The following is a 25,575-nucleotide window of genomic DNA, read 5'->3' on the forward strand; positions in this document are numbered from 1 at the left end:
ACTATAATCTGTTTCTTCTTTCTATGAAAATGTCCCTTAATATTTCCTCTTCCCACCCACAAACGCACTGGGTGTGGCCTCTCAGCAGCATCAAGCTCTCAAATATACTCCTCTGGGTTGATACCTGACGATATAATTAGTCTTTGCCTGGTCACACTGGAACCAGGATTGTCTCAGGAAACAGGACTTTTTCAAAGATCATTGTAAACAAATGGGATTTCCAAATGGGATTTCCTCTCCTACCACTTATTTAGAGATCTAGAGGTGTCCTTAACAGTTATTAAGTCTTTTTTACTTGCTTTATTAAAATCCCAACCAACCAACCAAAGACCAATGTTTTCTTTCCTTCTCCATGCCTTTCTCTGCTTTTAGCATCCCCTAGTGGCAGGATTTATTGCCCGTTCTGGTGAACTACTGACCACTGAGCTCAACAATGCTTTCTGTCATTCCCACTATATATGTGACTATTTTTCCCACTCATGTTGTTGTTGTTGTTGTTATTATTATTATTATTATTATTATTATTATTATTATAGACTTTTATTAACAGGTGCTTGCAATTTGTTGACCTTTTTTGAAAAAAATCAAGTTGTAAATTTTATTACAAATTAAAAATGAAGTTCTTAAAAATCTCAACTTGACCAGATATGAAACAATTTAAAAACTTTAAAAACCATTAAAAGGATATTGAGAAAAACCAGGCCTTTTATTTTCTAAAATAACAAAAACCGTTTTTCTTTACCAAAAAGAGACATCTTTAGATAAAAATGATAAGAACCCCATGCTGCATAGATAATGCAGACAGTCCTAGTGTATCTGGTCAATGGGCACGAAGGAGACACTTAAGATCTTCAGCTCCAATCGTTGTTCATTTCTTATTGCTGGAATTTCCTATTTATTTCTTCTTGTTGGATGACCAAACTGGATGATGGAAGAGATAGATGGTAAGCCGGCATTTACTCAGACCGCCTTGCTCAGCCTCCGGAGCGGACAAATTTTCAGCTGGTGCATTGGTTGCTTTTGTCTCTTTGTCATCTTGTGGTTTACAGTTCTCTGGGCCTCTGTGTTGGTGATTGAAGTTGCGACAATACCAAAGTTGAGGTGGCTGCTGACCTTGGGCCTCATCTCCTTGATTTTCTTTGTCCTCTTCCTTACCACCCTCTCTCGGCTGTCTTTGGTGTGGAGAGCACCTGTGTAACACATTCTCTAACCCTGATTCATAGTCTTGTCTCACTGGTCTACCTTGCTCTCCTGCACCCTGACTGTCAGCGTCCTCCATCACTTTTCCTTGCACAGGGGGTTGGGTTACTGTGGTCCACGCACCTAGGGTCTCCACATGTAGTAAGGTGGGAACCTTCGTATAGGGCCGGAGTTGTTTGGCCTGGCCCACTTTCCAATCCCTCCTTCTTTCTGCACTCTTACTATTCTGATAATTTTGCTGGTAATTGCATGGAGGACTCCTACCATGTGGATAGCGTCTATAATGGTAAGGCCTGCTGAGTATTTGCTGCCTTGAACTGGAGCTCCACCAGGGCCTGTATCATTCGCTGCCTCTGGACCCTTTTTCTCCTTCAACGACATCAAACTCCAGTCTCTCCATCTCCTACACTGCGAAGGTCCTTCCTGGAGTTATTCTTTATGGCAATCTGCTGTACAAATACATCTTCCTTGGTGTCATTCCTGTTGATGAAACCATATCCGTTCCTTACATTGAACCATTTTACTGTTCCCAAAACCTTTCTTGTGATGACCTTCGCACCAGGCGATGTGAGGCCGCCCAGGCCGCCACTACTCTCACAGTTGCCAGCGGAGCAGGGCTTGGGGTCAGTGGCACTGAGGGTGGCGGAGGGGGTGGCAGGAGGCTGCTGGGTCTCTGCCTCACTGTGCTGCTCATGGTTGCTGTGATGGTGACTGGTGCCTTCTGTGATGGCTGTGGCTCCTCCCAGGTGTGATGGTGACTAGGCTGGTGACAGTGATGGAGCTCTCAGGACTCTCTGGGGTTAGCTCTCTGCTCCTGCCACCGATCGAACTCTCATTTTTATTTTATTTGAATTTAAAATCCATCTCCCATGGCTGTACTCTGAACTCATACATTCTTGTAAGACAGTGTTAGCATACATACATTGGATTGTTATGCAAATAGATTCAGAAAATTAATATTGAATGAAAAGCTCAAATCCAGCTTATTTAATTGTCTCATGGAATGCAGGGTGGCAAATTCTCTCCTCAGTGAAAGTATATCTTGAAATTTGCCATTCAGTGTCTTCTCTGGACTTCACAGCATCACATGTCAATCTTTGTTCACCGTCTGTTAAAAACCACAAAGCGACCACGGAAGTTCCAGAGTAACAAGCACACTGAGCAAATGCTGCCCTGAGTTTACCTGTTTTGGAAATACCTCAGATTTCACAGGTTCTCAGAGACAAATGAAGAGGTGTTTCTATGGCCTCCTACACACTAAGAGACTCCAGTCAGTAAGTTGATCTATATCAGAGGCAAAACATGTGCAGAAGTGTGCAATGTGTATGAATGTTTGAATATGATCAACTCATGTATGTTTAATAATATTGATTCACATTTATGTGCCTGTGAATATATCTGGGTGTGGGGATTAATGTTTGTGTGTTCTTAGGTCTGCATAAATATATGAATACCTGTGTGTATCTGTGTGTGTGTGTGTGTGTGTGTGTGTGTGTGTGTGTGTGTGTGTGTGTGTGTGTGTTGTGAATGCATGTATGTGCTCTGTTTGGTTTATGGATCTATGATTTTAAGTATTTGTGTTTGTGCACATTTGTTGGCTTTTTTATTCCTTTGAAGATAAGTTAAAATGGCTTTCCTGTAAAGCTATAAAATATGGAAATACTGGATTAGTATTGTATCCAAAGAAGGAACATGTGGAAGGTTCATAATTTTCTGCGGTGCTTTCTTTTCACCTGCATGATTCTGTGGAGATGAAGATGGACTCTAGATCAGGGAGGTTAGAGGGAGAGAAAGAAAGGAGAAAATCTAATTATATTTTGTTTTCTGGACTTAAAAATCTTTTTTCATCAAAAATAGATTTTTTTCTTTTGCTAAAAATAGATCATCCTATCTATAGACACCAAACTCAGACCTTTTGTGACACCAAGAAGTGATTGCTGACAGGATCCTGAGAGGTTCTGCTAAAGCCTGACAAATACAGATGTGGATGCTTACAGCCAACCATAGGCCTGAGTATGGGGATCCCAATGGAGGAGTTAGGGGAAGGACGCAAGGAGCTGAAGGCATTTGAAATCCCATAGGAAGAACAATGATATAAACCAACCAGACTCCCCAGACATCCCAGGGACTAAACCACCAACCAAAAGGTACACATGGAGGGAGGGACCCGTGGCTCCAGCCGCATATGTAGCAGAGGATGACATTGTCTGGCATCAATGAGAGGGGAGGCTCGTGGTCCTGTGAACACTCTATGCCCCAGTGTAGGGGAATGCTCCTGCAGTGTGGCACGAGTGAGTGGGTGGATAGCGGAGCGTCATCATAGAAACAGAGGGGAGAAGGGATGGGAGAGGGGGTTTGGGAAAGGAAAACCAAGAAAGGGGATAACATTTGAAATATAAATAAATAAAGTAATCAGTAAAAACACTAAAATATAAATATGTTTCGTTTCAAATAAAAGATTTAAATGATTAATATACGTGTGTGTACATATATATATATATATATATATACATATATGATCTATGATTCCTCATCTAAGCAGTTTCTCACTACTTCTCCTGCTATCTACTTTCTGTTTGTCATTAGAAAATGAACTGGCTTCTATAAGGTAATTCAAAGAAGATAAAACAAAAACATACATCAGAGTAAAACAAAACAAACAGAAGCACCAAGGAAAAGCCATACGAAATAGATACAGAGTCAGAGATGCACTCCTTTGAACATTCAGGGATTCCATAAAAGCCCATAAACAATGCTTTCTACATGTGACAATTAATGGTCGCTGGATTTAGAATCATCTAGAAGAGACACTTCTCATGAAATGTATTTCCAGAGAAGACTAAGAAGTTAAACTACACCAAATGTGGGCAGCATGGCATGGTGTCTTGAAATAAATAAAAAGGAGAAATCACACTGCAATTTGGTTTCTCTCTATGCCTCCTAAATGTGGACAGATTTAAGAGTATTGAAACTGGTTCCATTCTGTCCTCTTCTGCCAACGTTTAAAGCTTCAATGGCCTAGATAAAAAGGCTTTCAAGGTGGCAGAGTAATGACTTCAAAATAGTATTCCAGGAAAGCAATGGGGATATTGGAGGATTTGATAAAACAAAACTTACAAAATTAATGAAAACTAATCAGACACATAAAATAATCTAAAACTGACTAAGAGATGGGAAAAGTGAGATTTATGATGTTGAACTTGGATAACAACCTTCACTTCCTCTCTAACTACTGGTTTAGTTGAAATCTGACAGCGTCAGACCCAAATTAAGAAAAATGCAACTGCTTTCCCACTGAAAACAAGGCGACATTTTGTGGAGGAACTCAGTGCCTTACCTCCCTAGATTACTTTACCATTTGGCTTGGCTTTCAGTTCCCCAGACTCCCTACTCACAAAATGTGTTTTTGACCACTTTAAACTTCTGTGTTTATGAAAATATAACTTACTATAATGTAATCAGTTATATTTGTCTCACAACACAGCTGATGATGCTGAAATATTGAATGGGACAAACTCAACTCCAGACAGAAACTGAAAGGAAAAACACAGTTGGAAGGTTTCCAAAGTGTCCTGCAGGGCAGTGCTATGTTCTTGAGATGTTGCAGACTGGTGTCAGCAGGTACGGCATTTATGGACAAGTATTGCACGGTGTCTAGAGAACCCCTGCAGATTTGATGTAAGGAGGAGCCAGAGAAGAAGGCAGATAGAGATTTAAGAGGCATCCGTGACTTGCACCACCAGACACAGACGCCTTTAGCCAAGTGTCTGATTCTTACTGATTAACGTTTGTAGTGATAACGGTGTGGACACTTCAGTTGGGGAAGATGCGCGTGGTCCTCCTGCTTTCCTTATGCTGTCAATGCCACACAGAGGGGGAAATTCAGTCACAGTGATCAACAGATTCTAAAGAAAAAAAATGCTAGAAATTTTAGGCTAATTTCTATGCAAACTTTAAGCTGCTACTGTAAATACATTCAAATTACTTAAGATGAGCTGACCGAAGACTAAAAGTTACATTGAAAATATCATGTCATTAAAAAGTACTGATAATGAAATTATTAGTTTTAAGATTCATTCAACAAACTCAGACTAGTTTGCAAAGAATAGAACAGTGCATGACACAGGCATCAGTAAGTAAGCAGCTTGCCTGGTATGATTAGAACAAAGCAAGGATTCTGACACCCTGCTGACACCCAGCTGAGACTGTAAATCTCCCTCAATCCAATTTGACAAAATAGGAGTTACAATTCTCTGATGGGGAAAGTGAATATGGTCCCTTTCCATTCTTCACTGACATTAGAACTGAAAGGATGACATAAGCCTCATTGTCTACATTTAAGGACCAGTCCTGATTTCAAAAAGAAGGCCATAAGGCACCAGCTCCAGGAACAGAAGAAAGACATAAAGCACCAGCTCCAGGAACAGACCATAAAATCCAGAAACAAGGTCTTAAAATCTACTCCCAAAGAACAGCCTGGGGATATCCACAAAAATGGGGAAATATCTCAGAATGAGTCACCTATGCTGGGCAACCCTATTTCATCCTGTGATTAAGTGTTCATGACATAAGAATTCAAACCACCTATGATCCCTTGACACTCACCAATGAAATTTTAATTTACCTAATCCTTCTACAGAGTTCCTCCAGTTCCCTATAAGAAGGCATGTGAAACTTTGTCTGGGATTACTATTTCAAAAACTGGTTGACCCTGCATGCTGTTTTCTTTTTCCTCTGAGGAATAAATGTTCCTTGTCTTTGCATAGTCTCTGAGTCTGGGGTCTTCCTTCATCAAATTTCAGACCCCAATAGAACCTACTTCTTGGTGATTTCAATATCTACTGAGTCAACTGAGAAATCCAGCCTTGTGAACTGGGCAACAACTGAATTCTAGGACTTTGCTTTCACAGCCAGCCATTGTTGGATTAGCTGGAACACAACCTGTAAGGCATTCTAATCAATCTCCTTCCTTTCTATCAGTTCTGTTACTCGAGAGAACCCTAATACCACATCTGATATGCATATGAGGACTATGGTAGAAAAATTACAAAACAAAATATAAACAGACAATCAAAAACAGGGAGAACACACAAGACAAGTAAAAATCAGTGAATCTTTGGAAATGAGTGAAATTATTTTAAAATAGAAAAAGATGCGCACTTTGCCATCATGCTTTATGCAATCAAAGGTGACCCTTACCTGACTCTGCATTTTGTTGTGGGGATTTCTGCTTTTGGAAATTTTCTCATTTTGTTCTTTTATATATATTTTTTTAAATTTTTTCCAAGACAACACTTTTCTGAGTGGCTCTGACTGTCCTGGAACTTGCTGAAAGTTTTCATTTGCCAGAATTCAGGAAAATTGCCTTTCTGCAAACTTTGAGAGTTGGAACAACCGTAGGTAGTAGGACATGGTGTGTTTTTTTGAGCATGAGGCTGGATATGGTGTGTTGTGTTTCCCCAAAGCTCATTGCCAACCATCCCAGATAATAGGGATTGTATGAAGACCCGGTGGGTGACCACTTGACAGTTACTTAGCTGCAACACTGGCATCCAATTTGGAACACAGTGGGAAAGGCTGTGATTAGAGACCGGACTGAAGGCATTGTTGGTTCCATGTGTATTGCAGATATACTTAAACGTCATTGTTTATAACTTCAAAATTATACCAATGAAATAATTTTATACTTTCTTCTTTATTTTCTACTTCCTTTGCCAGAAAATGACTTTTTATTCGCATTTCACTGATCTGTGATTTACATTTATAAATATATTGCCTATTAACTATGCATCATCTATCTATCTTTACCTATCTTTCATAATCTATAATCTATCCTCTTTTTCTATACATGTATCTATTTATCTCCTATCTCCTCTTTCTTTACCTACTTATCTACCTATCTGCCATATATGTGTCTGTCATCTCTCTCTACATATATATAATCTATCCTTTATCATTTATCTGTGCATCATCTATGTATCTATCATCTATTTATCTATTATTTTACCTGCCATCAATAAACCTACATATCTCTCAAACCATCATGTATATCTTACCACCCAACATTTATCTGTGTATCATCTATGTATCTATCATCTATCAACCTCTTTACCAACCTATCTGTATCATCTGTATATATTTCTGTCATCCAATCTGTCAATTTCTCAACTGTTTGTAGAAGAGAATAAACTCTGTTAAATAACACATTATATTATCTATTCTCTTGTAAGGATCTTCCTCTCAAATGTGTTAAGATTTCCGTCTCCATTGTTCTTCAAAGGTGTGATCTCCCTGAGACTGGCTTTCCACATCTAACACTATAGTCATGCTTTTGATCTCTTTTTACAAAATGACTTAATTTCAAAGTAATCTGAGCTCCAATTTGTACAGAATAGAAGAATGTTTCCTGAATAGAAAGAGGTTTGCTATGGTGACTTGTTCCTGAAATGTCAATGTTAGTGGTTAAAAGTCTCTTGATTTGAGAATGTTCTAAGAAAGAGAGTTATTATGTGTACGAGCAAAGAACACAATGTATAACTATTGATCTTTTCAAATCATTTCTTTAACTCTGATATAACATCAGAAATAAGTGCTTTCACTTTTGAGATGACTTTCAAGTCTCCTGTCTGCAACTATAATTACTCTAATCATATAAAATGCTTACTTCTCTTTTAAAACAACAATTCAAAAAATTATATTTCATGGTTTATTAACTATTGGTCTTTACATTGGCAGCACATGAATGCCAAGTGCCTCTTGAAACCCTCATCTTAAACTGTATTACTCTGGGACTAAGATGAGAGATTTCCTAAGGATTACTAACAGTGAGAATATATTCAGGGGCAGAAATGAAGTGGCATGTTCTGTCCCTTACATTAAAGACTAAAAATTCATTAGTTTCTTTGTGAATGAGTTTTTTTGACCCCCTATTGGAAGAAAAAGAGCTTAACAACATATGTTTTAATTGTGTCATGTGGTGTAAACTTGTTTATGGTTTGTTTTGTCTTTGTTTTTTAATAGAAAATTTAAAGTCTAAAATACAATAAATTTGAAAATTTTCACTTAATCAGTGACAAATTTTAAAATTCTTCATTTTCCTGATTTCTTATATATTCCAATCTTTTTCTTCAGAGAAACAAGGTATCTCTTTAGAAGCATCCTCAAAGCCTCCCAGGGTGGTTTCTTCAGATAAACAACAGGAAGAGGCAATAATAATATAAGACAGGAATTAAATATGAACAAGCTTCAAGTATGTTTAGATTGAATGCCTGCGGTTCTCCTCATCTCTGGATGAGCACTCTTGAACAGCAGCTCTAATGCACCAGGTGGCAGGCATCATGTGTCATGTACAGGGGAAGATATCTGCATTTTACTGCCCTCACAAGCCAGCATCCCTTAATTCACAGTCAGTGTCTCCCTATCTATCCTTCTCAACATTGCATAAATTGAACTTGGCTTTGGCATGACCTAGTGACATGACCCACACTTTACCATGTACACATCCATTCATTGAAGGTTTTGAAGCATAGAACCGTATCCTTAGCCCAGAAGTTCTTAGGAGGAGAGAACTGTACTCAAAATCTCCACTGTCACACTCAGAGTTAGAAGCTTCATCTACATCAGTACCTGATTATTCTTATGTGATGTTGACCCTTGAAACCGATTATGGGGCTACCATAACTGATACTTTTTTATGGAGAAGAGTCCTGTAATAATAGATGTTAATATGTTTTCTATTAGAGAGTGACATATATTTTGTGAGAGAAAAGATAGAAAATCATGTTTCCATGAATGATAGCACCAATAAAGCAGATCGTTTGAAATTTTTAAAAAAAGTTTCTATTAGCATGTTCTCATTGGACAAAGGGATGGGTTTCATAATGACATTTTATTCCAGTATATTATATACTTTTACCAATTCATGCCATGTTATGCTCTTTTCCCCTACACTGAGTAGCTGCTCCCCCATCTTGCAAAAGAACCTCTTCTACTTTCATGTAGATGACTGACTTTAGATGAACTCTTGCATAGCTAAATAAATATTAATCTGACAGTATGTGATCATTCTCCCTTTGAGAACCAGGGTCTATGTTCTCTGTTACTGGGTGTTATACATAATAAATTGAAACTTTATTAGGTTATATGTGATACAGAAATTATGCATATTTAAGGCACACAATTTTATATTTGGTCATGTATATATAGCAATAAATCTATTATCATATCAAAGTAATTAATTGCCATGTCAGAGTTACATCAAGATATTTTATACTATTTGTGGCTATTGTGAAAGGTGTTATTTCTCCAATTCCTTTCTCAACCCATTTATCATTTGTATAAAGAAAGACTACTGAGTTGTTTGAGTAAATTTTATATCCAGCCACTTTGCTGAAGTGGTTTATCAGTGGTAGGAGTTCTCTGGTAGTATTTTAAGAGTCACTCATGTACCCTATCATATTGTCTCCAAATAACTGACACTTTGACTTCTTCCTTTCTAATTTGTATCCCCTCAATATACTTTCGTTGTCTTATTAATAACAAATACTATATTAAAGAGATAGAGTCTGGGCACCCTTGTCTTGTCCCAGATTTTAGTAGGATTGCTTCAGGAATCTTTTCATTTAATTTAGTATTGATTGTTGGTTTGTTTTCCATTGCTTTTATTATGTTTAAGCACATGACTTGTATTCTTGATTTCTCCAAGACTTTTAGCATGAGGGGTTTTGAAGTGTTAAAAGGCTTTATTTTTAGAATCTAATGAGATGAACATGTGACTTTTTTCTGTGAGTATCTTTATACAGTGTTTTCATTGTGTTGCATACATTTGGTTATTCTGTGCTTTTATTTTCATTGAATTCTAAAAAGTCTTTAATTTCTTTCTGTCTTTCTTCCCCCAAAAAGTTATCATTGAGTATAGAATTCTTTAGTTTCTATGCGTATGTGGACTTTCTGCTATTTTTGTTGCTATTGAAGTTCGGCCTTAGTCCGTGGAAATCTGAAAGAATGCATAGGATTATTTCAATCTTCTTGTATCTGTTTGAGGCTTGTTTTGTATCTGATTATATAGAAAGTTCCATGAGGTGTTCTATGGTTTTAAAGTGAAATGTTCTGTAGATGTCTATTAAGTCCATTTGGATCATAACTTCTATTAGTTCCACTGTGTCTCCATCTAGTTTCTGTTTAAACGACCTGTGATAATTAAAATTTTCCTTATACATCATCAATCTTGTGTTGCTCTGATCACATTTGACATTCACATTTTGAGGACATAGCTCATGTGCTTTCTCTTCTGTGTGACTTTTCTGGCTTAAAGTGTGAGCCACAGATTTTTCTTCTTTAATCTTTTCTGATTATTGTGTTTGTTATGTGTCTGTTATTTAATATTTCTGAAATGTACATAGTAGAAAGCCAGTCACATTAGCCTGCCCCAAATGTCATTATAAACCCAATTTCTGGAGCTGTGCCTGATATACAATCATTACTCTAAATACAGTAATGTATTTGGTCTAAGCCAAAGGCCAAAAAGCTATCTGAATACATCCATAGTCTGAAATAAGCCTCATGCAGAGAAGGGAAATCCAGTGATCAACCTGGGCACTTAAGGTGCAGATGTAGTAAATAAGTGACAGTTCTGCATTTGTGACTTTCTATTTGGAGACTTTAAAGATTAACATAGAAGCCAGCTCAATTACATGTGGAGTTTCAGAAATATGAACTAAACACAGAGCATACAAATATCACAGACTGACAAGGATGTTATCTTTTCAAATACTTTAAAAGGTTATTAAGTGTGTATAGGAGTTTCCTACAGGTATATCTATGTTCTACATGCATAAATCATCCCCAGAGTCACAAGAGAAACAAGATCTCCTGGTAATGGAACTACCAACAGTTGAGGGCCCCATTGTTGATGATATGAACTAAACACAGGTCTTCTGGTGCACTTAACCACTAAGACATCCTTCCAGGCCTCAAAGACATTATTTTAAAGCGTTGATATCTTGTGTGTGTGTGTGTGTGTGTGTGTGTGTGTGTGTGTGTGTGTGTGTGTGTTTATGTCTTTGAGTAGCTTGGTGATTGAGCTTCAGCTAATGTTTTATGATGTAACACTGACAGCTGAATGTGTATAAACATGACTTAGTTCACTGAACTATGAACTTAAAATGTGAGCATTTATCCACATGAAAAGCATACATCCACAGGAGTGCTTCTGCTAATGTCCAGAACTATGTATTAACTGTCCTTTCAGGAAACATTATTCATTTAGCACTGTCTGTTGTAATGTCTCTTTACACCTTAGACTTGCTTACTCTAAATTCCTGTGAAATCATGCAACATACAAACAACACACACACACATACAAACAAAATACACACACACACAGAGCTAAAAAAAGACAAAGTACACACAAATAAAAGAATTTTAAAGAATGGAATATAGTGAAAGATAGAAAACAAAACCGTGTCTATGTAGAATCCCTTAGATGGCATCTTGGGCTATAATGTGTGAAAAGCAGCCATGATGGGATTGAGAGTTGATCAGTAGCTGGAGAGAGTTTGATACACATGAATCACAGGAAAATGTATAAGAATGAAATACAACTTGCATCAAGTGAAAGGGACATGGAGAGCATGGGGTCCTCTTTTGTTTTTATCTTTCATGTTGCTCGTTTTTTTTAAAAACAGTGTTCCACAAAGATGCTGGAATTAGTGTACAGCCATGTACACATCACATGTATAATTACGTGTGATGCATATGTATATTTTTGGCTTGTCTGGGTGAAAAAAGTGACTTGGAAATTTGTTCAAACTGTATATGGTAGAAAAGGTCTGAAATCCCAACGTCGAGGAGGCTGAGTTAAGCAAAGATGAGGGAAGGCTGATCTCCATTGAATGTTCTAGACTAGGTGAGTCTACATAGTGGGGAGGGGGGGAGAAGGGAAGGAGGGATGGAGGAAGGAAAGGAAGAAGAAGAGAGAAAAAGAGAGAGAGAAAGAGTGAGAGACTGAGTGTATTCAGTGAATACTTGGCACACTAAACTAGGCTTTTGTGTTGGTCCATTGTACATTTCCTTCAGCAAGCCTATGTCAGTGGAGTCAAATAAAAGACAATGTAAGCATTGATGTTGGACCTAAAGCAAAACATTGATGAGGGAAAAGAACCTTGAGAAGAATCAAAAAGAAAGAAGAATTTGGGGCACTATTTAAGGGAAAGGTGTTTAAAAAAAGATTTATAAACACAGGGTTTCCAGGCTTCCCTCTAGAGAGTTGTGCTTCGAACATTCAGGCAGCAGAAGTCCCACAGGCAGATGGGGTACCAGTTTCCACTCTAAAAGGAAATAACGTTTAAAAGGTAATGAAATGATAGTGAAAAAGGCATCTCCATTTCTTGGTTTATGAGAATGTGAAAACACAAACACTGGCATGGTTTTAGAGTTCTGGAAGTTTTCCCTCCAAGGCCATAGAGAAGAGAAATGAGGAACACTCTGTAGTAGAACACATCTGGGAAATCTTTACAAAGAGCAGAAACTCATATTATGTCCTGTGTGTTTTGTGCAGCTTTAGAAAGAGAAGATAGAAAGCTACTGTGCTGCCATAGATGTTGAGCCTTTTAAGTTGTGCTTGAGTATGTCTTAAGGTCATTGCTTTGACGTTCCATGGGTAAATTCTGAAGAGGTCTGAGAGTGACATAATTTTCATAAGACAAAAAGAAGTCCAGCCAAGCAGAGTCACACATATTCATGATTTTATATTTGTGGAAGTAAAGAGTCAACATTCTCAAAGGGATCATTAAACACAAAAACAACAGAAAACAACAACATAGTTCAGATTTGGTGCCTAGAATCCCCCAGACTCCAATCCTCAAGCCTGTCATGTAGAAGATAGCAAACCTCATATCCACATCTTATATTTTTATTTTAAAAAAGATCCATAATTTTATGAAGGAAATAATTCCTTTGGAAGGAAACTTAAAGGATGAGTAAATTAGACCAGTCATCAACTTGTATGTGGTGGGGGGGAGTCTGTGTGTTGTCATGGGAATGCACACAAGTGTATCCACAAATGTATGTGGGCATGTGCATGTGGAGGCCTGAGATCTACACTGCGTGTGTTCCTTATCATTTCTCTTCAATTTATTTCCTGAGAGGGGACTCACACTAAACTTAGAGAACATCACATTGGCTAGGCTGTCTGGCCTATGAGCTCCAGGCATCCACCAGTATCTGCCTCACAAAGCACTGGGTTTGGAATATTGTTCTACCACACTCAGAATTTTTTTTCACTACAGGATCCAAATATGGGTTTTCATGCTTACATAGCAGCCGGTTTACTGACTGAATTATCACTTCACAGTGGTGCATCGATATTTCTCTACAAGATTTCCATTAATTTCAGTGAACATGTAACAAACAGACTTCTGTGGTTGTGAGCAGTATGAGGAGGGATCACAGAATGAACATCACTGGAGAGCATCACTGGAGTAACTGGAAAGCATCACTGGAGTAACTGGAGAGCATCACTGGAGTAACAGGAAAGCATCACTGGAGTAACTGGAAAGCATCACTGGAGTGGAGAGCATCACTGGACTGGAAAGCATCACTGGAGTAACTGGAGAGCATCACTGGAAAGCATCACTGGAGTAACTGGAGCAAGCATCACTGGAGTAACTGGAAAGCATCACTGGAGTAACTGGAGAGCATCACTGGAGTAACAGGAAAGCATCACTGGAGTAACTGGAGAGCATCACTGGAGTAACTGGAGAGCATCACTGGAGTAACTGGAAAGCATCACTGGAGTAACTGGAGAGCATCACTGGAGTAACTGGAGAGCATCACTGGAGTAACTGGAGAGCATCACTGGTGTAACTGGAAAGCATCACTGGTGTAACTGGAAAGCATCTGGAGTAACTGGAGAGCATCACTGAGTAACTGGAGAGCATCACTGGAGTAACTGGAAAGCATCACTGGAGTAACTGGAGAGCATCACTGGAGTAACTGGAGAGCATCACTGGAGTAACTGGAAAGCATCACTGGAGTAACTGGAGAGCATCACTGGAGTAACTGGAGAGCATCACTGGAGTAACTGGAGAGCATCACTGGAGTAACTGGAAAGCATCACTGGAGTAAGTAACTCCAATGCTTTCTGGATTTTGTGCTATACATTTGGAGGGTACAAAATTTCTAACACACTGAGTAGTTCCTTGTGTGCCTGGGTGGACCCACGGCCAAACCCAAGTGAACTAAAATGCATAATTATTTTGCTTGTGGTGGGCACAGGATCCATCTAACAGTTACATACCCTCCCTGCTTCCACAGTATAGACATACTCAAGGGATACTTACAAGTGATCGTTGCATTTATATATATATATATATATATATATATATATAAATTGTTTTCATTGTTTTCAAATATATATATATATATACATATATACATATACATATATATATATATATATATATATATATATATATATATATATAAACTCCAAGTTTACAAGCTTCTCAGCATATACCTTTGTATCATCATGGGCATAATTTTGACTTTTGAAGCATGAGTAGGTTAAACCAGTTTCCAAGACATTAGCTGTTCCAACTCAAAGTTAGAAAGGGAATAGCTAGACGGCCCACGGTAGTCATGCATTTGACAGAAAGCAACATAAGTGTCTGAAAACAATTCAGAGGAGGGGACACTGCCTGTCAACTTCTTCATAGTGGAAGGAGCCCATCACTGGACAGGCTCTTTCCTGGGATGATAATCTCACCAACATTAGTGGGTCATTACCTAACTGGCTCCTAAAGGCTTCACTTTGGGCTCTGTTCTTGGTGAATTAGAGTTATTGAGCTGTTTAAAGTTGTTGTGCAGGCATTCAGAACTCTGTGGCTAATCTCTCTTCTAAAAGCAGTCAGTTTGCAGGCTTCACTCAACAATATTTTTAGTCTCTTTCCCACAGGCTCAGGTACTCATAGGCTTTATAAGTAGAATATCTAAGTTCATGGTGCCTGCTACTGCAGAGTCCAATGAGCAGACAGAGAAATTTAATCCCTATTTATTCACAGAATCAGTGATTTGAGAAGCCAGTAAATTAACGTCCTAAAATTTACCTTCTTCACACAAAACATTTTAATGAGGTAAAATAGTTTAATGAATTAATGAGTACATTCACTAAGCTATACCAATAAATGGATATATGAATTATATAACCATTTTTAATTACTTTGGATTGATTATAAGACTACAAAGTGTTTTGAAAATTAATCTGATTGCACTGACGCCATGTGTCATCTTAAAAAGAAAAGCTGGGAAAAAAGTACTAGTAATAATGACACTGTATACAATAACAGGAGCAGCACACAAGGGACCTATGCTACATTAATTTTATGCATCATATTCAGTATGTTAAATAACAAATCTAATTAATGTTCATAATATGCAGATTCTCACCTGAGTCAAAGGAGAGTTGAATTACATAAGGATGCAAAGATAGTTCTTATCAAGCAGAGGCAGGATCTATGTGCCAATTTCTGTCTTTTTTTTTCTTCCATAATTAGTAACAGTCTGTTGTGTTTATGTAACCTCACTGACCAGGCCTTTGTGTGAAGCAAGCACAGAGCAAGAGGAACACCTCCTGTATAGGTAAAGCCTTAGCCAGGGCAACTGAGGTTCTGAAACTAGCTAAGACTGCAGTACCAGTAAAATTATAACTCAGAGACATCATGTATTAGCCAACTCTGATGCCTTCATTTAGACTCAGCTGTTGGATTATTCATTCTTTAGAAATGACCTCTCTGTGGTCTCTCTGTCTTTCTGTCGCTCTAGGATATTCATTTATTTTGTTTTCTTTTTCAATTTTCCGTGTGTGTGTGTGTGTGTGTGTGTGTGTGTGTGTGTGTGTGTGTGTGTGTGTGTGTTTGTGTTTGTGTGTGTCCTGAAACTTTGAACTCTTCAGTTTAGATGAGGGTAACGTTTTCTTTCCCAGAATAACCTACAAGATGATATGGCTGAAAGTCTCTGGGAGAAACTCAGAGGAAAGAAGAGATATTTCCCACTTCAGAGGGAAGTCAAGTGATTCTCAATAAGCTCAGTGAGGATGAAAAGCAAGAGGTTTAAAGGGATCATGAGTAGGGAGCGTGGGCTGGAATCAGTTACAGAGCTTTTGAAGCCATGAAGAAAAAGGGAACATGAGCTTTTGATGCAAGATGCTCACAGAAATAAAACACCTATCATTTTATTATCCTTTCAACAGTTCAGTAAAGTCAGTGGAATGGGACAGAACTCAGATCTCCAGGTCTGTCATTATGTAGTCAAGGTCCCTGTTGAAATTCCTAGAGCCCCATATTCTTGTTTTCAGTTCTGTTTCCTTCCATGCCACGATTTTGTATTCTAATTCAGCCTGAATTTTTCATAAAGAAAAGCCATGTTATGTATGCAACTCTTATTTTAACAAATGCTTCATGGTATAAAATTGGTTTAACATTTTTGTCTTAAATACTTATTATGACACTACAGTTAAAAGTAGGCAACCAGGGGACCTATACTACACATAAAATACATAATTATTCTCTCTTTCCTCCAAGATAGGCAACTTGGAAAATGAGCTTGGAAAGACTCAGCTGAGGAATCTCTCAGGGCCTCCATTGGTTTTACTCAATCCAGTGAATAATGTATGGGAGAAATCTAAAGCATGCCATGTCTTGAAAGTCACACTCTGTTCCTTTTGTGATAACCTTGATCATGTATATTTTATGATATATTATTATAAATCCTTTCAGGATGTAAGTGCTGTATAAATTATAAATCAGGGCAGTGGCACTGCTGGGCAGGAGCCTCTTTATGCATCATGGTTTTGCTGTGAGTCATTAAGTTACAAGCTGTATTTCTGAGCCACCCTGTTAAACTCTAACATCAAGGATTAAATTTAGTTAGCTCTATTGGGCAGGTCACTAATGTGCACTGACTAGAAACAAAAGTTGGGTACTTCAAATGACCTACACATGTTTTCCTCTCCATAACAGAAGGCAAGTTATTAAAGCAAAATCAAAACCATTTAAAATGCCCTGCTAGCAACCCTTCCATCTCTCACAAACATATGAGTGTTGATGATATAAACAAAAATAAAATAAAATAAGTGATTTGTTGAAAGAGTCTTTTAATCTGTCTTTTAAGAAGCTGGTTTGGTAACCCTGTCATATAACTGTGTAGAGAGAAATAATTTTCTGCAGTGTTTAACAAAGTAATGCAGATCAGCATTATGTTAAAATTTACCTCAGTATAGAGAATATTCGTGTTTCACTCTGACTAATAGCAACACACTTCTCCGTGGTCCTGTTTAACTTACCTTGTTCTCAGTCATATTGCCTCAAATACAATATGGACACGGTCATATTATCAACATTGTAAGAATGCAATGCAAACTATTCTGAAAATACAGAATGAAGAAAATGGCTCACAATTGCCATCAAATGTTTCATTTTACATATATGTCTGTGCATCTCTAATGTGGAAATTAAGTGTACTTTGTGTGACTTTATGCTTTGTGAGTATTCTTTCTTTCTAATAATCAACTCTTTAACAACTCAGTTAGTTCAGAATCCTTGATGTGGTCATTCCAGATATACCTGGGAAATTCCTTTCTACTCGTTGAATTTCAGATTTGTTTATTTACAAAATAAAAATGGACTGAGTACATTGAATATATACATATGTGTGTGTGCGTGTACACATATGTATGTATATACATGTAGCAATAATAAAGAAAAATCATGAATTTAGAAGGAGGACAAAGAAACAGAATAGGAAGTGATAAGTAAGACTGATGTGGATTCAGCTCTTCATTCTCAAACATAAAACAAAAATAAAATATAGCATTTTGGGGAAGAATGTCAAAAAATTTCATAATCTAAAAATCACCTATGACTGAATTGTGTGCTGTGATTAATTAATACTTTGTCCCCTGTGTTCAGTTTATTAAATATTGCCATCGGGACTCATCACCGATGATTTAACAAGTACAACAGTTGCATGGACTTGAACTCAAAATAATTTTAAATGAGCATGAAATTTGTTTTCCTTCATTAGAAATGTCCACTTGATTATTTTCTTGCACCCTAGTATAAAATGGAGAATTTTTCTGTAGGAGTCTGGTGATTTTGAGTTTGCAAATGCTTGATCACCCATGAATAAAAATTGCTTTTAAATTTTAAGTTACCTAAAATAGCAGTTATGATGAACAATGCAGGTCCAGGTTGGAATCCAAATCTTTCTTCGTCAAGCACAGCAGGAGCCACTGCTGAACTGGTAAGACATTTTGGCTCTGTGAAAATGCCAAAATCTCTGCTTCCTGAGGAAAGCCTCAGCTTCTGTCACATACAAGCAGCACTTTTCCTCATTAATGTGCAAAACATCTCTCTAATAGTGATGATGACTTTGCGGTTGTTTCTATCATTACAAGAAATCATTGGAAAACAAAGCAACTCTTTCCCATCAATCCTTTCCCTCTGTTACGACTCCCTGAGATTGGCTGGTCTGAAAGAACCTTCTCGGATTCTGAAGGCATGAGTGATATATTTTGAATTCCTCAGAAGTTAGAAATGTGATTACTTGTTCATGACTTCCCCAGAAGCTGGAGGTATGACATGTTCTATCAAGACTTTTTCAGGAGATCAGGTATGACTGGTCCACTGCTTACCCATAAGCATCCTCATTTAACACACAAACATGGAAGACAGGGGTCGTAGGCCACAGATGCAGAAGGCATCCCTCATTGTCTTTCATTGTGGTAGCCCACATGCCAGGGACCTGCAGCTGGCCTGCTCAGGTATGTCTTTGACATTTATAGAATGCATTCTAAAATCCAAACCAAGCCACGGAAGACACAGCTTACTACTTCGTTTCCTGGCAACTGCACCTTGACGTCTCTGCCCAGGCAGACACCATTTTCCTGGTTTTGAGTGGCCTCTATCCACTTTCTGAAATATACTCAAATTTCCTGATTCAATAGGAAGATCATGACTCAATTATTTTGAGTTCACAGATGCAGTTTTCTTTCCTTTTTCAATTCATTGTGATGGTTTGTCTATACATTTGTCTGACTCTGGAGCAAACAACACCACTATGTAGCAAGAATTTCCTTTGAGGCTAGGATTGAATTACCCTCATATTTTATTACAAACCAAACCTTTTAGCTAGCTCATAGGTTCATTAGTGTGACAAGTTTTTTAATTTAGAAGCATCTACTCTGTGCTGAGTGACCTAAACAAAAAGAACTTGCACTCTCTCTACTTAGTCAGTACACCCATGGAAATGGATAAGGATTGTAGGATCTTAGGAAGACAAAGCAAATTAGATTTATCTAATCTTAAAATTTCAAATGTAAGTGAGAATAAACACTGTGTTATTGATAATGTTGAAATTATAGTAGTTAGAAGGCTCTCAAAAATCAGTTGGTCAGCCATAAAATAGCTGTTTTTAACTATATATTTTCTGTTGTTTTTGCATATGTGAGTGTGTAACTGGTTCTTTGGGGCCCTCTAGTTTATTATATTGACTCCATGTATTCACATATGTCTTATCATTTCCTCCTGATTTAATTCTTAAAAAATGAAGATATTTTTCCATTAGACTATATGCTATGTAGATAGACAATACTCGATATTTCTGTCCTGGAGACACTGACCTGATTTTACTATTGATGTTTAGTTTTCCTCTATCCATGTTCCAGAAGCAGATGCTATTTCCCAGTTTAAACTTCAAGAGATATATTTACATGCTTAGATAATAAAACCACAAACTGCTAAACTACACCTTTTCTCCAAATTTTCATATTTTCCCATTATCAGTATGTGGTACATTAGTTAAAACTACTGTGTCTTTATTGATCTGTGAAGACCTCCATTTTGCATTCAGTATGTTATCTGTATCTGTCACCTGTTGTATCACTCAGAATGGTTTTGTACCCAAAAGTCCTATTGTGTACCAATTCTCCCTACTCTTCGACAGAGTTTGTCAGTTAATGTTATTTTCAGTGTTTCTGTAGAGTTTCCCTTCTAGAATGCCATATTGTTTAGTTGTGTAGACTTTTCAGATTTGAAACATCTGATATTAATTAATTAATTGGTGTCTTGTCCTAGCTAAAACAGTTTCAACTTTATCGGTAGCTTCCGTAAATCCTCATTTGTTGTTATTGTGGTGGTGGTGGTAGTGGTGGTGGTTGTTGGTGATGGTGGTGGCAGTGGTGGTGGTGGCGGTGGTGTTAGTGGTTGGTTTATTGGTTAATTGATTGGTTAATTGCTTGGTTTTTCAAGACAGAGTTTCTCCATGTAGACTTGGCTGTCCTGGAACTCACTCTCTAGTCCAATATGGTCTGTAATTTGGAGATTCACTTGCTTCTGCTGGGATTAAAGCTATGTGCCACCATCACCTGGCTTTTTCGTTTGTTTCATTTGTTTGCTTGTTTTGATCAATTCTGTTGATTTCTGTTTGTGGTTCAATTGAGTTTCTGCTCTAATTGTTTTTTCTATTGCTTTGGATTTAAGTTGTTATGGTTCCCTATAATTGAAAAAAGATGATTGATTGTATAAATATTTTTATAATATTCAGACAGAGATTCAGAAATCCATTGCCAAACAGTGGACAGATGTTCAATGATAAATATTTATGTCTTGGAGTCACTCAGTTCTTTTTACTATTGATGTCTAGTTTTCCTCTACCCATGTTCCAGAAGCAGATGTTATATACTTCTTCCTTGTATAAAATTCAAAATATAGCTTATGGCCTGTAATAGGTTCTGACTTGCTAAATAATCTCTTAATTTGAGAAAAATATATACTTCTAGCTATTTGATATGTAGTATGTGTGTTTTATACCACAACACTAACTATAGATTATTTCATAGCCTTTATCTGTTAATAATGTCATAGTTTAGTGATAATGAATATATGTTTGAGAGTAGATGTTAAGACCCAGTTTTGGAAAAAACAATCTATATGGTCAGTGCAATTCCCATAAAACTTCCACCTCAATTCTTCATAGAGTAAGAAAGAGCAATTTGCAAATTCATTTGGAATAGAACAAAATAAAACTACACTCAACCAGAAAAGAACTTCTGAGGGAATCACCATCCCTGATCTCAAGAAGAATTACAGACCAATAGTAATGAATACTATATGGTACTGGTATAGAGACAGGCAGGTAGATCAGTGAAATAGAATTGAAGACCCAGAAATGAACCTATACACTTATGGTTATTTGATCTTTGACAAAGGAGCTAAAACCATCCAATGGAAAAAAGAGCATTTTCAACAAATGGTGCTGGTTCTACTGAAGGTCAGCATGCAAAAGAATGCAAATTGATCCATTTTATGGCCCTGTAGAAATCTTAAGTCCAAGTGGATCAAGGACCTCCACATCAAGCCAGATACACTCAAACTAATAGAAGAAAAAGTGGGGAAGAGTCTCCATCACATGGGCAACAAGAAAAATGTTCTCAACAAAATACCAATGGCCTATGCTCTGAGATCGAGAATCAACAAATGGGACCTCATAAAACTGCAAAGCTTCTGTAAGGCAAAGGGCAACTTTTTTGTCTCTCTGTTTGTGTTGACTCTTTCATATAGGTCTGATATTCTTGCTTCAGGCCCCTCCAGGCAGGTTTAGTCTGCCCAGGGTAAATCTTCATAGCTACTAATGTTACTATTGCCCCATATCCAATGAGTTCATCAGATCCCCAATCCAACTATCTACTCAAAACAAACACTCTTCCTTCTCTGCCTTAGATTCTGCCTTAGCATCTCATGTTACTTGAGATAATTAAATGACTGTATCATGCTCAGAGATCTGCATTATAAGCAATTTCATCCTAGACAAAGATATCACAGAGTATACGTTTTCAATCCAGGATGGCTTCAGAGACATGGGGCTATGCGATCTATGACACCAGCATCACAGGAGTGCTGGGTCATTAAGGTAAATGGCACTATGCAGCTCATGACTGCATTTTATTTGTTTTCATTACTCAGTTTATGGCGCACTAGAATTCAAGCACCATGGAAGCAGGTTTATCATCTTTTGATGATGAACAGAAATAGAGAGCTATAGGAAATACCTAAAAGCATTTTTTGTAAAGATGAAAGGCTATTTGTTTTATACTTTAAAACTGACCATAACTTTGAAATATGAATGAATCAGATTTTAAGAAACTTTGTTACAAAATAATTTCTGTGGTGATACTGGACTCAGAAAAATATATAAAGTTGAAATATATGAAATAGCCTACTGGCTTTTATAACATTTTAAATAATACAGATGATATTTCCTCTCATTTCTGACTGCTCTTGAATTCTATGATAGTTTATTAATATAATAAATCAAAACTCGTTCTGAAGATAAATGACTAACAAGTTAGTATACCTTTGAGAAAATTATCGTCAAATAGCCAAACACAGGTCAGGTCTGATCTACTGCGTGTCTCAGTGTGAGCCTGGTTAGTATGAACATAGCTTAGGAGAGAAAGCTCTGGGCTCTGCTATACCATTGAAGCCTCACGAAAAGCAGGTCTGGAAGAGATTTGTGTGAAGCATTGTGTAGATTGCAAAGGGAAAAGTCCTTATATCTCCTGGCAGTTTAAAACTGTGAGTCAATCTCCCACTTCACTGTCAGTGGAATGTTTATAAAACTGTTGAAAACGTCTCCATTTGTTGCTCTTCATGAAAAATTAAAAAATAAGAGGGGGGAGATTTTGAAGTGCAGACATATACATATATATATATATATATATATATACATGTATATCTATATATATGTACAAATATATGTATATATATATGTACATATCTATGTATATATATAGAGAGAGAGACAGACAGACAGACAGAAAGACAGATTGACAAACAAATAGATGTAATAACTGGTGCTTATAATAACTGGAATTTAAACGTACATTGCATTTAATTATATTTAATTATGTGTTTATCCTGTGCTCTTTATGTTGGTTTATGCACATGCATATTGTGTTCATGGGAAAAAAACTAGATTCTAGATTGCCTTGGACCCAGAGTTGTCTATATGTTGCGAGCTGAACACTGGTCCTTTCCAAGATCTGTAAGCCTTTTTATTGCTAAGGTTACATGAAGAAGCTCACTGTAGTTTACCCTAAAGATGTCCTGTGTATATGCCATGTGCTGTATGCTGTATGGTAGGTTCTCTTATGACATTTACAGTCCTTCTCCTGAGAACCTCATTATCTTCCTATACATGACTCCCACAGAAGACTCTGCCTACCTGACTTATAGAATACAACTACTCAACATAAATATCCTCAATATCCAATATTCAATATCTCAAGATCCAACAGAAGCCAGCCCACAAAACCTTCAGGTGCCTCAAAATTTGGGAGGTGTGCATCGCGAACTTCTCAAGTTCCTCATGGGGAAGCAGCCTCCTGTCACTCACAGTAATAAGTAGCGTGAAATAATAATCTTTTCTTCTCATCCACTTCCTAAAGGAGCTGCTTGCTATTCAATCCTTCCCTCAGGCATACTTCCAGGGAACACAAGCTCAGTGATCGACTGTGCAACTTCTGTGGGTCTTGCTGTGCCACAACCCAGATATCTTAGTTACCTATCATAGTTGCAGTTTCCTCCACCCTGAGTTGTTTTCACTGTCTTTGTCCTCTTCATATATTAATTCTTCCTGGATTTGCATGTCTGGGTCCCTTGAATTCTGTCATACCAAAAAATTGCATAGGATGGGGTTAAACAAAAAAAAAAAATAGATCCCTTTATGTTTGCTAGTAGAAGGGGGAAGAAGTCTAAGCTCATCTCTGTGAGGTACGGGGAAAGCTTTCAGAGGAGAAAGCATTGGGTGCCCATGGGACCTAAACAAGCGCATCCAACCTCTGCCAAGGGAAGGATTGTGTGTATTTGCTTATTGCTGTTCTTGATATAATTGCGTCATCTTTGCTTGCTGTCCATCGATTGGGTTTCCCCTCTAACTAAAAGACTGATAATTAGATGTTTGTGTTTTCAGGATATTCTTCACAGATAATTTTGAGGAGTGGATTTGGCTTTAAAACTACAAAGGTAAGTAGAAAATTTGCATACAGTTGAAAAATCTAGAGAAAGAAATCTTACTAGTAACCGCCCTAATGCAAGTATTCTTTAGGGGAGAAACAATTCTAAATTTTAGGTAAAGTAAATAGAATGTTAAGAAGATCTTTATGCACAATTAATTTTTTTTCTAATAAACATTGAAGAAAGTGTTTCTAAATTTTCCTTTCCTTTCCTTTCCTTTCCTTTCCTTTCCTTTCCTTTCCTTTCCTTTCCTTTCCTTTCCTCTCCTTTCTTTCCTTTCTTTGTTGCTGTTGTGGTGACAGTGGTGGTAGAAAACAGTATCAGATTTGGGAGAAGTTTCTGGAAGCCAGGTAGTTCAGCAGGGTTGCTTTGCCAACACCTTCTTCCTGACCTCCAAATATTCCTTGTATTTCTTTTTAGTCCTAAGAAAAATCTATTTTTCTTAATTACCAGCCGATGGAATTATAAGTTGTTCCTTGGAGCCTCATTTCCAAATAGAGTCACATGTGTTACTAAGACTTTACCTCTTGAGTTTAGTTGAAAGATAATAAAGTAACCATTGCATACTTCTGATCTTAATAAGAAACTAAAAGTATAAATATTACTAACAATCATATAGAAGTTGAAGCTTTCAATAAAACCATGAAATATCTAGCCTTAGGGGGCAGACAGTGTCATTCCTAATTTATGTATATATTATGTATGTATTCTTTGTGGAGTTTTGCACATGGGTGTTGTTTCCATGAATGCTAGAAGAGGTAATCAGATTCCCCTGGAGTTTGTGTTGTCTGGAGCCTGGGAACTGAACTCAGGTCTTCTGCAAGGTATGAAAATAAACTCTCTTATTGTTTATGTTACATATGCAAGCACACTGTAGTTTACCCTAGAGCAGTCCTCTATATATGCTGTTTGCAGTTGAATGCAAGGTCCTTTGAAAGATGACACTGACATGTTATCTGACGTCATCTTTTACTAAAACAGTTATAAAATATGCCTATCCATATGGTAACTTTTACTTTGGCCTTGCATGCTAGTATCTTCTTTTGTGATAGAAATTTAGGAGAGAAATAGTTTCCTACAGAAAACTGTAGCATAGCAGTTAAGCATCTGACAAAACAAAATGAAAACCATGGAGCTGAGTAATGGTAGAGTATAGTTGGAAAGTGCAACGCAGGTAGAGCACTCAGCCTGATGATATCACAATAGGGGAATGAGTGCCTGCCCAGCAGTTGTCTTTAGAGCTGTTGACGTACGACTGTAACCACAGAGCAATTTCCACCAAAAATGCTAGAGATAATATACATAT

At 37.4% G+C, this 25,575-nt stretch overlaps 1 pseudogene; it reads right to left on the bottom strand.

Moving 5' to 3' along the window:
- Positions 1 to 895: 895 nt before the first annotated feature.
- On the bottom strand, positions 896 to 17,554 carry LOC116893281 (annotated as a pseudogene).
- Positions 17,555 to 25,575: the final 8,021 nt, after the last annotated feature.

The sequence above is a fragment of the Rattus rattus genome, chromosome 2 (genome assembly GCF_011064425.1).
Source record: "Rattus rattus isolate New Zealand chromosome 2, Rrattus_CSIRO_v1, whole genome shotgun sequence".
NCBI classification, from domain to species: domain Eukaryota; kingdom Metazoa; phylum Chordata; class Mammalia; order Rodentia; family Muridae; genus Rattus; species Rattus rattus.